The sequence below is a fragment of the Coffea arabica genome, chromosome 10c (assembly GCF_036785885.1).
Source record: "Coffea arabica cultivar ET-39 chromosome 10c, Coffea Arabica ET-39 HiFi, whole genome shotgun sequence".
NCBI lineage: Eukaryota > Viridiplantae > Streptophyta > Magnoliopsida > Gentianales > Rubiaceae > Coffea > Coffea arabica.
The window spans coordinates 25220328-25228594 of record NC_092329.1 but is presented as its reverse complement, the minus strand read 5'-3'; positions in this window follow the sequence as shown (position 1 = coordinate 25228594).

Genomic DNA, 8267 nt, shown 5'->3' with positions numbered 1-8267 from the left:
GACAGATCTACCCAAGGAGCACTAGGTATGGGTAAAGGCATGTAGAGACCATAGGGATTTATCTTAGATTTTGCATGATGGCAAGTAATGCATCGTTGTACCTTATGTTCCACATCACGCTTCATCCTTGGCCAGTAGAAATGCTCTTGGAGTATAGACAAGGTCTTTACTACTCCAAAGTGTCCCATGAGGCCTCCACCATGAGCTTCTCGAACCAATAAGTCTCGTAGGGAACAAGCTGGTATACACAACTTATCTTTGAAGAACAAAAATCCCAGCGAGTTATAGTAATGCTCAAGATTTTGTCATGGCAAGACGTTGAAGGTATCTCCAAAATCCGGGTCAGTGGCATATAATTCCTTAATAAGTTCAAAACCCAACAATTTAGCATCAAGTGAAGTAATTAAAGTGTACCTTCTTGATAGCGTATTAGCAACGATGCTCGTTTTGCCAGCTTTATATTTGATCACGTATGGAAAGCTATCAATGAAGGCAACCCATCTGGCATGTCGCTTGCTTAGCTTGTTTTGGGATTTTAAGTGCTTAAGCAACTCGTGATCTGTGTGCAACACGAACTCCTTTGGGCGCAAGTAGTGCTGCCATGTTTGTAGAGCTCAAACCAAAGCCAACAACTCTTTATCATAGGTTGAATATGATGTGATACTCACTTGACGCGATCTAGACAACGAATCACCAACGGTTTAGCAGCGGAAATTTGACCCAAATCTAATCCCCGAGATAACGAACACTATTGATATTATCTCAACCCGTTACCTAATGAATTAGCGAACCAAACTATAGGTAGAGGAACGCCACAACCAAGGAGTTACTTGATTGATAAGTTCACTTGAATAACTTGAGAAAGATTCTCAAATATTCAAAGAGGCTCTCTTGGAAAGAGAAAAGTGAAAACTCACAATTTTATTGATGCTAAAAACTGATCATGAAGGTCTCTTGCCTTGGCTATATATAGCCATACAACTTGAAAACCTAAAGTAACTTGGGAAAACCCTAACTCAGTTAGGCTAGGCCTTTGGGCCAATTCTACTACTCAAATCCACTATCTAATGGTCAGCTTATAATCGATCCAATGAAGGCTTTTAAGCTGGCCCAACATAACCCAATAAAAGCTAATTAACCAACTTAAGTAATGGTGAGCCTAGACTCTATAATTCGGATCCAACTCAACATGAGGTCTTGGACCAAATTTATTCCTCGCAAATAAAATAGAAATCTGGAAAATAAACTATTAACTATTACTAAAAGATTCAATCTCTTGCAGCCCAAAACATGGCCCATAAGCGGCCCATATTTCGTATCATTCCCCTCCTCTTGAAAAGGATTTGTCCTCAAATCGTGTTTGGAAATGAATAGTACTACAAGAATTGGCAGTATGAAACTTCAAATCTCCACATATTGGCTCTCTTAAAATGAATGATACTTGCATACGTCATGATTATTGTAATTCGGTGCACATGTCTCTTGGTCAGCTTGAAAATGCTCACAATCTGCCATGGGAAACTCAAGGCTTGACTCCAACCACTCCAAAGCTCTCTAATCAGTCCTGTGTCATGAATGGTCGAATTTGGACCTACACAATAAATCACACGATTAGCATTTGTAGGTATAAAATCACTTGACAGCTTACCATTCACATTCACAAGATAAGGATCTTCATAGTGATGCTCAATCAGGTTAGAAAAGTCCCGGACATGATTTTGCAAAGTTACAAAATTCATTGCAAGTTGTTGTTGGTATGGCCTATCTTGCACAAATGGAGTAAGATTGAGATAGGCAGCTTCTGAACCTTCAAATTGAAGAATAAAATCAGGTTGTAAGGAATCAGAATTTGGACCAATGAGGAAAGAATTATCACTAACGAAATAAAAAGGAAGTTTATAACAAGTTTCAAGTGTAGAAACTCCCTTTGAAACTTCATTATTCCTCCCAACAAGCAAATCAGGCTCATGGTTGAAGTTGAACATCAATGGATGACAAAGGGATACAACACCTAAGATGCAAAATCCATGAAAAGTTTGATATTCACCAATGGATTTAGGCATAGAACATGCCAAGATCAATTCAATTTTTCCTTGCTTAACCTACATAAAAGTAGAAACACTAAACAAAGTAGAGTTAAGATCGTTAGAAAAAACATATGATCTCACATCCTTTCTCACAATCAGCTTACTCGTAGAATTTTTAATCTCTTTCTCATGCTCAGTAGCTGACTTTTTCCCCTCATTATTCTCAACCTCTTTCTCCTTTTCAACTCCCTCGAATTTTACATCTTCAGTCACAATTCCCTCATCTAGCTCTTTCTTCATACTATAACGCTCTTGCTCACTCTTCATGTATGCTAGATCAATACAAAGTTGCTTAGAATTAAGCGACACAAGCCTGGTACGACGGCCATTAAATGTGAAGGAATACTTATTAGTATATCCATCATATTTGACTTCTCAATTAAACATCCACCATTGTCCCAACAGCACATGCGTCACTTGAATGGGAACCACATCACACAACACCTCATCCACGTATTGGCCAATACGAAAAGAAACAAGTGTGTGCTTAGTAATCCAAATATCACCACTATCACTTTGCAACTTGTATGGTCGAAGATGATCAATGGTTGGAAGATTCAATTTCTCAACCAAGACAGTACTTGCGAGGTTAACTTCACAACCCTTATCAATGGCTAAGCTGCAAACTTTATCCTTGATGTGGCAACGTGTATAAAACCAAACATTTTTTTGAGCTTTTATGATTTCCAATTGCTCAGTTATCTCACGCAATGCCACAGTATTTACTCCTTTAGGCACAAGATGGTGAAGCTCCAGTTGAGCATTCGTTTGTCTCATACTTTTATTACCTGTAAAACTAAACAAAAATTAGTAGAACAGTCCTCACTCGCTCCCTTACGTGTTTCGCTCACTCTCGTGTTTTGCTCAAGTGTTTAAAAACACTCTAATGATCTCACCATTCACTTTCAAATCCCTTGATTGCCCCCTTGAAGAAATCAGAAATTTCCCTCAAGTACTTCAACCAAACATCAACCAAGTTTGTCCCCAAAAGTGGCGTATGAAAATCTGGAAATTTGAAGACTAAATGATGACTCAAAACAGCAATTATACAAGCAAGAATTTTTCTGGAATTTTTTCTGATTTAGTCCGCAAAAGGGTGACTCAAATGTTGGGGAAGTTTGACTTCGACAAGGACTCTAAGACTAGATCAGGATGGACTCCTTTTGGACACTTTTAGCAAACTGCAAAAATGACTCAAGATACCAATTTGTGGTGTGGACAGAACGCAAGGTTCAATTGACACAAGAACAAGATGGCGGAAATTTAGAATCCTAGAAGGACTTTACCCACTTTTTGCATGCGGCCGAATTTTCTTTGGAAGTTGGGATCAATGTTTCTTGGGTGATTTTGGGTTATGGGTGTTTTGGTGTTGGCGGCTGGTTTCCCCAATTCAAGCAAGGGAAGTCCGAAGTGGACAGCTTTGGTGACGGCTAGGGTTTGCCCTAGCAAATCCAAGGCGGTTTGGGTTTCCTTTGTCAGGAAGGTTGCCTATTTCAAGAAGGTTTCTTATTTCTTGTGATCCAACTTTGGTTCCTCTTTTTTTCTTCTCTTTTTTTTTTGTCCAACCAGAATGCTTTTCTTTCTTCTGAATTTCGAATCCCACCTTCAAAACACAAGATTTTTGTGTGGTGTTTGTACAAAGGTCAGCCGCAACTCAAGATCAAGAATGGAGGTTTGTTTAGTTTCAAGATTTCAAGTATCAATCCCCCTTATCAAGATATGTATCAAGGGTTCCAAGAAGCAAGGTAAGGTTATCAAGAATTCAAGAACTATTGTAATCAGCCTTTTTATGCAAAACAAAACAATATTCCCAACCCTCTTGTTCAAAACACTTCGGTATTAAGAAACAACTAGCGACCAGAATTTTGTTTTCGCCTCTTACGTGGGTTTCTTTTTTTTTTTTTTTTTTTTTTTTGGTGGTTGCTTTGCACAGCCAAAACGACTCAACAACACAATGAAAAGACTAAGATCTGGTCAAAACAGTAGCAAGAGATGACAAGACAGATTGCATACAAGAAACAAGATACAAGAACACAACGACGGCACAAAACCCTAGCGGCTGGATTTTTTTTTTTTGACTCTAAACCCACACAAAACTTCAAGAACAATATAACAAGACACCAAAACAAGAAAGAAACACAAGTTATGAAAAAAAACAAAAAAATTTTTTGGATGAAAAGTGTCGCTACAGTAGCGATGAACAGTATCGCTACAGTGCGCGCGCGGTGAACAGTATCGCTATAGTAGCGATGAACAGTATGATGCTACAGTACCTTTTTTTTTTTTTTTGAATTGACACACAAACTGATTTGGAACAAGAGTATGTGACTCGAAACACAAAAGAAAAGAAGGATATAACCTGGTGGTTGTCGACTAGCTCTGATTACCAACTGATGTGATACTCACTTGACGCGATCTAGACAACGAATCACCAACGGTTTAGCAGCGGAAATTTGACCCAAATCTAATCCCCGAGATAACGAACACTATTGATATTATCTCAACCTGTTACCTAATGAATTAGCGAACCAAACTATAGGTAGAGGAACGCCACAACAAAGGAGTTACTTGATTGATAAGTTCACTTGAATAACTTGAGAAAGATTCTCAAATATTCAAAGAGGCTCTCTTGGAAAGAGAAAAGTGAAAACTCACAATTTTATTGATGCTAAAAACTGATCATGAAGGTCTCTTGCCTTGGCTATATATAGCCATACAACTTGAAAACCTAAAGTAACTTGGGAAAACCCTAACTCAGTTAGGCTAGGCCTTTGGGCCAATTCTACTACTCAAATCCACTATCTAATGGTCAGATTATAATCGATCCAATGAAGGCTTTTAAGCTGGCCCAACATAACCCAATAAAAGCTAATTAACCAACTTAAGTAATGGTGAGCCTAGACTCTATAATTCGGATCCAACTCAACATGAGGTCTTGGACCAAATTTATTCCTCGCAAATAAAATAGAAATCTGGAAAATAAACTACTAACTATTACTAAAATATTCAATCTCTTGCAGCCCAAAACATGGCCCATAAGCGGCCCATATTTCGTATCAGAATAGTTCAATGAAGTTCCATTCAATTTCTCGCTAAAATATGCAACGGGTCGGCCCTCTTGAAGTAACAAGGCTCCAATACCTAAACCAGAAGCATCGCACTCAACTTCAAAAGTGTGGTCAAAATTAGGTAAACGAAGTATAGGTGCATGTCTGAGCTTATGTTTAAGTAATTGGAAGGACTTAGCTTGTTCTTCGCCCCAGAAAAACTTCTCATTTTTCTTGATGATCGATGTTAGAGGGGCTGCGATAGTGCTAAAGTCCTTGACAAAGCACCTATAGAAGCTTGCTAGACCATGGAAGCTTCTTACTTCGCTCACATTGATAGGCGTCGGCCACTCCTCGATTGCCTTGATTTTGCCTTGATCAACATGTATACCCTATGCACTTACCACATATCCTAGGAAGGTAACTTGGTTAGTACAAAAGGTACACTTCTTAAAGTTAGCGTAGAGGCTTTCCTTTCGAAGTACTTCCAAGACAGCGTTCAAGTGCTTGACATGTTCATCTAGGATTTTGCTATATATCAAAATATCATCAAAGTAGACCACAACAAACTTGCCTAAGAAGGGATGCAAGACATGGTTCATCAGTCTCATGAATGTGCTAGGGGCATTGGTTAGGCCAAAAGGCATGACCATCCATTCATATAGTGTGAGGACCCGAAAATTTTCTTAATTTTATAGAATATTACTGGGTTATTTAAATAATTATTCATTCATTTTCTCTATATTATTTATTTCAACCATTTTAAATCCATTCACATGGAACAACGTCCCTTTTATGTTTTTAAAGCGTTTTGTCAGAAAAATTGACTTTTTGAAAATTCGTTTACTTCGGAATAACGAGTACATATTTTTTGAGACTATACTTGAATTGGGAGTGTATTAATATTGGAGAATTAAGAATGATCAATAGTAGATTAAGAAAGGTTAATTGAGGAATTAATACTAGACTCCTGTGAGGACTCGCAAAATTTATTACTTTAAATTCCATTTCGAGCTTATTTAAATATTTAATGGCCCGTTTGTTCCGAATATTATTTTCTAACCTCTTTAGACCTAATTACATGGATCTATAGCTTCGTTATATTTTTAAAGTGACTTGTTTCAAAATTTAATTTTTGGAAGCTCGTTAAGTGAAAATAGTGAATACGCGATTGGAGTCAATAATCGATTCGAAAATACAATAAGCTTGGAAAATTAGAGACTTGTACAATGGTCTTAAAAATAGGTATTTTATATTTAAGTACTTAAGTGATAGTTAGTAATATTATCGTTATAAGAATTTCTAGGAGATTTCACTTTATCGCGCTTAAATTGGAAATACGCGTTTTCATACGCGCGATTTAATTGAGAGACTTTAGATCCTTATTTTGGGACAATTAAGAGTGAATAATATTAATATGAATACAAGTGCATTAGAGGTTTAGTGCACAAGTGAAACAAAACCGAGAGGAATCGAGCACGAAACACGCGCATACGTGCAGGAGGGAAAATTGACTTTTGAACAAATTGTAGCCACACATTAAAGCTTCCTTTGGAAGCCTCATTTCAGATCAAAAATCTCTCTCTCTTGCTCTCTCATTCAGCCAGCCATCAAGTAAGATAAACAACTCAAGAGCTCTTCAAATTTCTTCATCAAACTTCCTCCAATTCACCTCAAATTTCAACCACACCTAGCTAATCACTTGGAGATTACATCAAGCTAAGAAAGAGAGCTGCTTTCCACGGTTTTGTTGAGCTTCAAGAGGCCAAAATTTTCTGTCTTGCTCATCCAAAGAGGTAATGAACGATCAACCTCAAAAATCTTAGTTTATAGAAGTTATATTACACTCATGAGCTCTTGGATTCTCATGGGTAGCTTGTTTATGTTGGAAAATTGTTGCGTGGGCTCTATGAACTCCCACTTTGATTGGATGGACTGATTTAGTGAATGATGATGATATTAATGTTGGTTTAGTGCTTAAATTGGTGGGATAATGTTGGGTTGTTGATAGAAACTCAAGGATGGTGCAATGAGCAAAAGTGACAATTTTACCCCTGCCATGTTCGTGACCTTTGGTGCAAATTTTTGAGATTCTAATGGCTTGATTATAATTTATACATGTTATATGGATGGTTTAGAAAGTTGCATTGAAAACTAACATGATTTGGTTGGTCAAATGTGTTGATTTCCAAAGTTTGGCAGAACTGCAAAATTTTCCCGGATTGCCCAGGCAGTCATCTTGTTTCGGTTATAACTTTTTACTCCGATGTTCAAATTGAGTGCCATTTATGGCACTGGAAACTAGACATTCCCAGCTTTCTATTGGTATAAAATGCATGTCCTGATTCCACTTGAGTGAGCCAAACCATTCGTTTAAAAATTACTGTCCTATCTCGTTAGTTCCCTGGAAGGCAGAACATGAACTACAAATTGAGGCTCAAATGTGGACTAGTTGTGGATGGATTTTGAAAATGCTTTCTTCTGAGAAAATGTAAATTTATGAATGCATTTTCGAATGCCACTAACCACGCTCAATTCCAAGTTGAATTGAGTGATTTGTGGCCAAAGTTTAAAACTGACTCAATGAGGAAATTCCTCATTTTGGGCTAAATCCTTAACTAATCTTGGGTTGGGACTTGTACTCGAAATTCTTGGTGTTAATCACCCACAAATTTTGTCTTGGATGCCTCCTAGATATTTTCTATGCAAATGGACCATGTTTGTGGCACTTTGTAAGCCAAACGTTTTGAAAACAGAAAACGGAACTCACAAGGCAGATTTGCCTTGGAAATTTTGGAACTTTGGAGATTTGGTTAACCGACTTCCCGTGCTTATTTATCCATGAAATTTGGTAGAGAATTAGTCCTTATATGGTAGTATAATACTGCCAAGTTTGGTGTCTTTCCAAGTCCTTCTCGATGCCCAATAAATGTCCCAAAGTTTGCTTTCCAAATCTGGGAAACTTTTCCTTTTCTCTTGACCGAATGGTCAAATCTGATTTGGGGAGTTATTGTGACAGCCACACCTTCCCCTAAGGCGAACCAAAGGGGTTAGCAGACTGCCTGCCCAGTTCTCGCCGGGACTCAATCACTCACTACAGTTCTCAATTAAATTACAATACAAATCTCAAATA